The sequence below is a fragment of the Salmo salar genome, chromosome ssa12 (assembly GCF_905237065.1).
Source record: "Salmo salar chromosome ssa12, Ssal_v3.1, whole genome shotgun sequence".
NCBI classification, from domain to species: Eukaryota; Metazoa; Chordata; class Actinopteri; order Salmoniformes; family Salmonidae; genus Salmo; species Salmo salar.
Genome location: NC_059453.1, coordinates 70924761 through 70934635, shown reverse-complemented (window position 1 = coordinate 70934635; position 9875 = coordinate 70924761). Strand labels below are relative to the sequence as shown.

Genomic DNA, 9875 nt, shown 5'->3' with positions numbered 1-9875 from the left:
CCTGCATGTCATGCTGATGTGATGGGAATATTTTCATAACAAAATTGTAATTTGCAAGCATTTAACGTTTAGGCCTACGCCTACACAATTATTGAACTGAAATGTAAACTATCATAGTAATTATAAGAAAAAGTAAATAAAGAACAAGAAAAAAAGTATTTCATTTGATTGTTTTTTGAATTTATTAAAATCGTCTCAATGAGACACTGTGCAAAGTGATTATACATCACAAACAGAACTTGGAAAACTCTCCAAGACATACTCTAACAGAGTATGGGCTGCCAGGTGGAGTATGAGGATATTGCCTACATTTACTGTCTTTACAAAAGACACACCGGATTGTTGAAAATAAACAAGAGTTTTGAGAAAGTTTTTCTTCAATCTGCAATAGACACATTCAAGTAATGTATTATAATTTACACACAAAACATTATAAAGCAAAATTGACAAGTTTGATCTTAAAACAGATCAGTTATTGCTTATCACAGAGAGTGATGATTACAGGTATAATAGGCTACCCAGTTTAGGTAAATCATCCTCACAGGAATAATGATGCTGTAGTTTAGGTCCATTATTATCAAATGGATAACTGATACATGCTTCATATAAGATGCTCAATATGATGTTAATCTTTATCAATACACAAATGTAGTGGAAACAATTGCTTATTCTCTAAGTGTTGACCTTAAAACAGATCATTAGACAATCACAAAAATATTGATAATTTTAGGTAAAAGTCCTCTTAGAAGACTGTTAAAGTTGAATAAACACATAATCAATGTATTCAACACATATTTCACAAAACATAAAGGTTATTATGATGTCAATTATACAATACCATCACACAACAAAAATCTAATTTTCATGGACAATTGTCTTAGAATAATATAATGATAATATATGCCATTTAGCAGTACAACTTCTTGAGTACATTTTTTTAAGGTACATTTTGAGTACAACTGAAATGAACAGTCTCAATCACAGCAAGACTTTAAAAAACTCCTGAATAAGGAGATAGAGAATGTATCTTCCTATTGTCATTACTGTCCATGACAAATATGGCATTAATATAGACCAACATGGTCCATTGTGTTTGTCTCAGAGTGGAACTCCAGTCTGTAAGACTCTACCAGGGCCTCCAGAGGGCGATGTTAACTGGACTCTTCTCCTTACTGATGTTGTGCTCGGTTGGGGAGCTCAATTTAGGCAGGTCACTCTCCCTCCGATTATTATCAGAGGATGGCTGCAGGCTCTGGAAGTGGCTCAGCAGTCTTCTCTGGGACAGTGTCTTCACCTCATCCTTGGACAGGACATGCACAATCTGAATTGCACATCTGGAGTAACCCAGATTGACAGGTGCTGAGTAGAAGTAGGCGCTCACTGGCTGGTACTGTTGCTGTCGTTTCAGGAAGCTAACTGTCATCTCCAGGATGTCGGCTTTCTCCAGCTTGGAGTCAGGCTGCTAATTGAGGATCTCTGGACCCAGGAGAGACATGAGCTGCTGAACGCTGCTGTTGATACTATCTCCACCACTGGCTTTCTTAGCTGTAAGAAGAGGAGAGTCATTAATAACATTGCTCAGCAATATGGCATTATTGAAATAAATAATAATCAAATCAAATTGAATAATGGTCCTTGAATTTGAATCTTTAGAGTGGATCATAGCGAATGGATGATCATAGAGAAGACTGCTGAGCCACTTCCAGAGCCTGCAGCCATTCTCTGATAATAATCGGAGGGAGAGTGACCTGCCTAAATTGAGCTCCCCAACCTAGCACAACATCAGTAAAGAGAAGAGTCCAGTTAACATCGCCCTCTGGAGGCCCTGGTAGAGTCTTACAGACTGGAGTTCCACTCTGAGACAAACACAATGGACCATGTTGGACCATAGTGACTGTAGGTGCCATGGCTTGATCTCTGTGCTGTATAGGTCTCTGTGTAGAGAGAATCTGATTTCTACTGGCTTCATCTCTCCTTTGAGATTGTTGGAGTTTTTCACAGTCTGTAGCGCTGTGTGAATCTGGGAAAGTGGTGACCCTCAGATCTGTTGCCTGATGTTGGGATTGTTGTGGAAAGTCTTACACAGGGACAGTCAAAGTCAATCTTAAATGAATAATTGTTTATTTGTCAGAGCGCTGGAGAGGTTTTGACTCTATTGACATGTGTACTATGGTGCATTGAGTTGGTTGGAACCTCTCCAGCGCGCTGATAATAAACGATGATTCATTTAAGATTGACTTTGAGTGTCCCTGTGTAAAAATTTCCACAACAATTTGCCGTCAATGAACAGCATGATGGATTCTGCCTGCGGAGCTTTCCAGTGGGGGTCTGCGAGGAAAACCGGTGGCGCATTTTATGAAGCATGAGGGAAATTCCTGTCTGAACATATCACAACGAGGACCCGCCCAGAACAGACCCTTACTGTGAGCTGCCCAGGAGGAGGCACATCATCCACCAACAATTGAGGGACAGCAACTGATTTCCGTTAGTCAATTTAAATGAATCTGTATAAAAAAAAATGATTACAAAAATAAATAAACAATTTGCAGATTTACTAAAGGGCCACGGGGGACCGGTAATTCCCCTTTTGGTACATATGACTCACATCGTGATTCATGAGTCCCAAAAAAACAGCAACAATGCCTGTTAAATCAAAAATAAACAAATTACAATAAATCAAATTGGGAATAGTAAACATTGGGTTTTTCAGTACATTTCTTCTAATCAAGAGAATTTACATGTGTGCAACCAAAACTCTGACAATAGAAATTTCATTTTTGTACAGCATCTTTTCCAACCTATGAAAACCCCCACTAAAACCAAATAAAAAGAACCCACACCATAAATCAGTATTAACACCACTAACAAATATTAATTAACAGGTGGGTTGTGTGTGGGTGCTGGCGTGTGTTCTCAAAAATCATAGGGTTAACACAAACAAAATGGCCAGGCCTTGCTTAATTTGGGAGATCCCTTAACAGCTGGATCCGGGTACTTTAACTGCTCTCCCAAGGCACCTGCCTCAGGAAGCCTTTCAAAGGGAGAGATACAGAATCACTGATAAACATGAAAAAAACTTGGTATTGGACATTTCATCAGTCCTGGAAGAAAGAAAATAAACACAATCGAGTTTACTGCATCTTGGGCAGGAAGTCTTAATAAACCCATGCGTATATAGAATTATACTTCAGACACCTTAATACTTTCGACATATCAGATGACATGGGTTTACTATTCCCAAACACACTCGGTAATCTCCTCATTACCACATGTGCATCGTCAACTGTGCATCTCTTGCCGTTACTTGCTATGCACTATATCTATCATCAATGGGTCTTTTACAGCTACTTGCTATACATATAAATAACACCCCGTATTAAAAAATATCTTGTGTTATTTTGTAGTGGCTGCAGACCACATAGACATTTCTTCTAAATACCTACAGACAGCTGTCAGCGGGGCTTTCCATGGTACCGTTACGCCCTCGCTCTATTTTTCTCATAAAACTAGTGAATAGTCTTCTCTCTTTTTTTTATTTTTTATAACACCTTTATTTAACCAGGTAGGCTAGTTGAGAACAGGTTCTCATTTACAACTGCGACCTGGCCAAGATAAAGCAAAGCAGTGTGACACAAACAACAACACAGAGTTACACATGGAATAAACAAACATGCAGTCAATAATACAATAGAAAAGGTGTGTGCAAATGAGGTAGGATAAGGGAGGTAAGGCAATAAATAGGCCATAGTGGCAAGATAATTACAATATAGCAACTAAACACTGGAGTGATAGATGTGCAGAAGATGAGTGTGCAAGTAGACTATGGGTACATATTCATTTAAATTTACTTACTGAAATCAGTTGCTGTCCCTCAATTGTTGGTGGATGATGTGCCTCCTCCTGGGCAGCTCACAGTAAGGGTCTGTTCTGGGCGGGTCCTCGTTGTGATATGTTCAGACAGGAATTTCCCTCATGCTTCATAAAATGCGCCACCGGTTTTCCTCGCAGACCCCCACTGGAAAGCTCCGCAGGCAGAATCAATCATGCTGTTCGTTGATGCCAAATTGTTGTGGAAATTCTTACACAGGGACACTCAAAGTCAATCTTAAATGAATCATCGTTTATTATCAGCGCGCTGGAGAGGTTCCAACCAACTCAATGCACCATAGTACACATGTCAATCAGGAGCTCTGCTTGGGCAGTCCCAACAGTTGTCTTATATACGGCTATACACAGACAAGTTATATTTGCATGATTTAGCATAATTTATAAATCATTACTGTTTTGTTTCATTCATGTGACGACCAATAATGGTTCATAACATGTGACAGACCAATACCTCACGAGGCTTCTTCTATCTAAGCTGAGACTTTGAAACGGAGATATCTTTCATTCTCAAAACAAGGTCTGGGCGTATTTCCAAATTGCAGCTACTGATAGTGAGGATTCGTTCAGTCAGCCACTTGCATAAACACATAAATTGGTTTATAGAACAGCACATGAATACAACGTAGAAATTAGTTATAAGAAAAGCATATGTATTAAATGTCCATCACAGGATCAATGACACTGACAGAGCACAAGCTCATCATCACAATGTACACGTAAGATATGTGAAATGACACATATCTTTAAAATGCATTAAAACCACATTTTAAAATAATGTAACTATCACTGAAAGATGATTGAGACAGTGACATGGTACTGACCAGGTAATGTGACTCCATCAGAGTACAGCAGCTCTGAGGTTATGATGACTTCCTGTCTGTCTGTCTGTCTGTCTGTCTGGCTGGCTGGCTGGCTGGCTGGCTACTGTTATCTTTCACTGTCTTTTTACTGTTAATTTCTTTACTTACCTATTGTTCACCTAATACCTTTTCAGCACTATTGGTTAGAGCCTGTAAGTAAGTATTTCACTGTAAGGTCTACACCTGTTGTATTCGGCGCACGTGACAAATAAACTTTGATTTGATTGAAGTTCCAAACTAGCTCTGGAAGCAAAGTCAGCACAAGAACTGTTCGTCGGGCTAGGTCCAGCCAGCCGGCCAGATAGATAGGTCCGGCCAGTCGGTCGGCCGGCCTGAGCGCTACAGTGCATTCGGAAAGTTTTCAGACCTAGCTATCTGGCCGACCGGCCCTGGATGTAGGTATTTAGGTTGGTCCGACCGGCAGGCTATCTACAAATAATGTCAGAATCAGACCCGCAGCTCGAACGTAACTATGTGTTTTCAGGTTTTTTAGGGTTTAAACAGAAGGCGCTATGAATTTCGACCCGGCTCTGACATGTGCGATGGCCTTTAAACAAGTTGGACAAAGTCAGTTTGGTGTCAGTATCAGTTTGGTGTCAGTAAACAGTGGCGGTTGGTGACGTTTAAGATGAGGGAGGACTCTCGTTTTTTTGCAAACAAGTGTTTCTATTGGACAAATTCAGGTATGTTTATCTCCCATTTCGTTTGCTTCCATTTAAGAAACGTTTTGCAACAGAATCGGTGGAATGAATGCACCTCTAATCACGCATAAACACAGTTCACTTTCATAGCAACCACATTGTATTCCTTCTTGTATCTATGCGCTCTCCTCCTCTCACCTTTTCCCTCCACTTGTGGACTTCAATGCTCAACACATCAGCTATGCCAAACCAACTATTGTCTTTCTCTTTCAATGACTCACCACATTTGATGCACTGCAGTGTTAGCTAGCTGTAGCTTATGCTTTCAGTACAAGATTCATTCTCTGATCTTTTGATTGGGTGGACAACATGTCAGTTCATGCTGCAAGAGCACTGATAGGTTGGAGGATATCCTCTGGATGTTGTCATAATGACTTTGTAAGTCTATGGTAGGGGGTGAGAACCATGAGCCTCCTAGGTTTTGTATTGAAGGTAATGCACCAAAAAGACAGAAGCTAGCTGTCCTCCGGCTACACCATGGTGCTAACCTACAGAGTGCTGTTGAGGCTACTGTTGACCTTCATTGCAAAACAGTGTGTTTTAATAAATTATTTGGTGACGTGATTATATATAGTATAGTTTTATCTAAAAAGGATAACTTTTTAATGTTTCACCATTTTTATTTTTATGAAATTCATTGAGGTGGATTGTCCTCCCCTTCTTCCTCTGAGGACCCTCCACTGGTATGATGTCCTATTGACTGATGGCTGACTTGATGGCTAACTGTCCAATTGCATTATGATAAATTGTCATTGTCCAAGCAGGGATTTACCATCACCAAATGGACAGGTTGAAATCAACACTGAAAGGCAAATGAGCAGCATCACTATAGTCTCTAGACTGTTCCGAGTTCAATGTGGTGCTCCACTTGACCGTAGCTCGTTCAATCTGACTGCAGTGACAGTGCAAACAAGTAGGCCGGAATGAAGCCTGACTAGTAGGAGCTTCTGGGTCATAAAGATACATGTAATTTTTGACAGGGGTTATCGGGGGGAGGGGGCTATTCTATCTGCGTGTGGCGGTTCATGTAGTTTGACACATCCAAATTTCTCCCGTAGGATAACATTGGTTTACAGGTTATTGTCTAACTATGCTTCCGTGCAAGCGATTTGCAAAAATGATTTTTGCCACACATGCAGGGCCACTGATACTCCTCCAGATATCGATATGATGAGAGTACACGGTCCATTTCATATCTTAACAGGGAAGTGTGAACTTGCAATATATCATATGGCCAATGCCAATGTACCACATTGCAATTGGACAGCCATCAAGTTAGTCATCTCATTGCTTAAAATCATCAGAAACAGTCAAAGGACAAGACATTTAAATGCTATTTGTACAGTACAGTGTCCCAATTGTGGACTTTATTAGTCTAAGCCCTTTAACTGTGTGTTCAATTTGTGATGGCAAATGCCCATTGTAATATATGGACAGTGTACATTAGACATATGATATATTGCCAAAATTTGCAGTATGAAATGTTGGCACTGACAATATATAATTTGTCTAATGTACACTGTCTGTATCCAATATATTTAAGAAGTGATTTACCATCATATTTCCCTCATCAATCTACACACAATACCAAGAGTGTGCAAAGCTGTCATCAAGGCAAAGGGTGCCTACTTTGAAGAATCTCAAATATAAAATAAATTTTGATTTGTTTAACACTTTTTTGGTTACTACATGATTCCATATATGTTATTACATAGTGTTGATGTCTTCACTGTTATTCAACAAAGTAGAAAATAGTAAAAATAAAGAAAAACCCTTGAATGAGTAGGTGTGTCCAAACTTTTGACTGGAACTGCATGTTCCATCAACATTCATCTCTAGTAAAAAGCTTTGTGTGTAACGATGTGCGCTGAGAGTTGCGAAGCAAGTTCAGGGAGTGAGTGTTTTAATAAATTATTGAAACATAATACAAACAAGATACACGAACAACACACAGACAGGAAACGGGGAAGGAACCAAAGGGAGTGACATATATAGGGCAGGTAATCAAGGAAGTGATGGAGTCCAGGTGAGCGATGATGCGCAGGTGCGTGTAGCGATGGTGACAGGTGTGTGCTATAATGAGCAGCCTGGTGACCTAGGGGCCGGATAGGGAGCACACATGACATTGTGATAGTCTATTTCTTCATTGATAAATATTGTACTCATGAGTTTTATTCCCAAGGGCTTGTTGGGAACTGCTTGTGTAGAGATCAATAAGCATTTAACAAGGCACACTTGTTTATTGTTTATTTGAAGCTCTCTCAATGTGAAAAGTATGGGAAAGCTCTGGAGAGCAGTCAAAATACAGTGTCATTAGCATCATCAGTCCCACCAGAACTTTTGAGTCTCAGTGGAGGAATAGGCAAGATGGCGTAGCAGTTGGACGTTTGTTTGTCTTGTCCTGTCCCATGTATATATATTTTTCTTCTTATATATTTTCGGATATATTTTAAATATTTTTTTAAATCTCAATTTCCATCTACGGACTGAACATACTCTCCTACAACCTGCCGCACCCAATCTGGTACGGATTTGCTATTTTTTACACTTTAGAACCGGAACCCCCATCAGAAGCTAGCCAGCTAACTAGCTACTAGTCAGTTAACCACTGCTAGCGGTCATCACCGTTAAGTCGGACATCAGCCAGCCTCAGCCCCGGTCAATTCCTGCCAGTCTGCCCAGCGCGATATCAACCCAGAGCATATCGGACCTCTTTTTCTCTACCACATCTCCAGATTCCTACCGCAAGCTCCAAACCTTTACACCGGATCATCGCAGCTAGCTAGCTGCTATCCGAGTGGCTACTCCTGGCTAATGTCTCTGTCCCGAAGCTAGCCTGGAGCTAGCCTCGAGCTAGGCCCATCTCCCGGCTAGCTGAAGAGGTCCATCAGCCAATTCTTGGGCTATAATACCTATTTTGCCAATTGGCCTGGACCCTTTTACTGCCGACACGGAGCCCCACCAATCCATCACGACTGGTCTGCTGACGTAACCGTCTGAGGGGGTTTCAACAGGCTCTTCCATTGCGGCATCCCCCAAAGGCCCATCTGCTAGCCTGCTAGCCCCGGCCCGCTAGCTGTCTGAATCGCCGTGTCTCCAGCTCGCCTAGCTATTCACTGGACCCTATGATCACTCGACTACACATGCCTCTTCCCTAATGTCGATATGCCTTGTCTACTGCTGTTTTGGTTAGTGATTATTGTCTTAATTCACTAGACAGCCTCCAGCCCTGCTTAATATGCCTTAGCTAGCCCTTTTGTTACACCCCCAACACATGCAGTGACCTCACCTGGCTTAAATGGTGCCTCTAGAGACAAAACCTCTCTCATCATCACTCAATGCCAAGGTTTACCTCCACTGTATTCACATCCTACCATACCCTTGTCTGTACATTATGCCTTGAATCTATTCTTCCGCACCCAGAAATCTGCTCCCTTTACTCTCTGTTCAGAACGCACAAGACGACCAGTTCTTATAGCCTTTAGCCGTACCCTTATCCTACTCCCCCTCTGGTGATGTACAGGTTAACCCAGGCCCTGCAGCCCCTAGCTCCACTCCCATTCCCCAGGCGCTCTCTTTTGTTGACTTCTGTAACCGTAAAAGCCTTGGTTTCATGCATGTTAACATTAGAAGCCTCCTCCCTAAGTTTGTTTTATTCAATGCTTTAGCACACTCTGCCAACCCAGATGTCCTAACCGTGTCTGAATCCTGGCTTAGGAAGGCCACCAAAAATCCTGACATTTCCATCCCTAACTATAACATTTTCCGACAAGATACAACTGCCAAAGGGTGCGGACTTGCAATCTACTGCAGAGATAGCATGAAGAGTTCTGTCATACTATCCCGGTCTGTGTCCAAACAATTTAAGCTTCTACTTCTACAAAAAAATGCACCTTTCCAGAAACAAGTCTCTCACCACTGCTGCTTGTTATAGACCCCCTTCAGCCCCCAGCTGTGCCCTGGACACCATATGTGAATTGATCGCCCCCCATCTATCTTCAGAGTTCGTACTGTTAGGTGACCTAAACTGGGACATGCTTAACACCCCGGCCGTCCTACAATCTAAGCTAGATGCCCTCAATCTCACAGAAATTATCAAGGAACCTACCAGGTACAACCCTAAATCCATAACCATGGGCACCCTCTTAGATATCATCCTGAACAACTTGCCCTCTAAATACACCTCTACTGTCTTCAACCAGGATCTCAGCGATAATTGCCTCATTGCCTTTGTGCGTAATGGGTCCGTGGTCAAACGACCACCCCTCATCACTGTCAAACCCTCACTAAAACACTTCAGCGAGCAGGCCTTTCTAATCGAACTGGCCCGGGTATCCTGGAAGGATATTGTCCTCATCCCATCAGTAGAGGATGCCTGGTTGCTCTTTAAAAGTGCTTTCCTCACCATCTTAAATATCAAATCAAA

The 9875-nt window shown here is 41.5% G+C and overlaps 1 pseudogene; it reads right to left on the bottom strand.

Annotated features, from left to right (window-relative positions):
* Positions 1-951: 951 nt before the first annotated feature.
* Positions 952-1867, bottom strand: LOC106565954 (transcription factor HES-5-like; annotated as a pseudogene).
* Positions 1868-9875: the final 8008 nt, after the last annotated feature.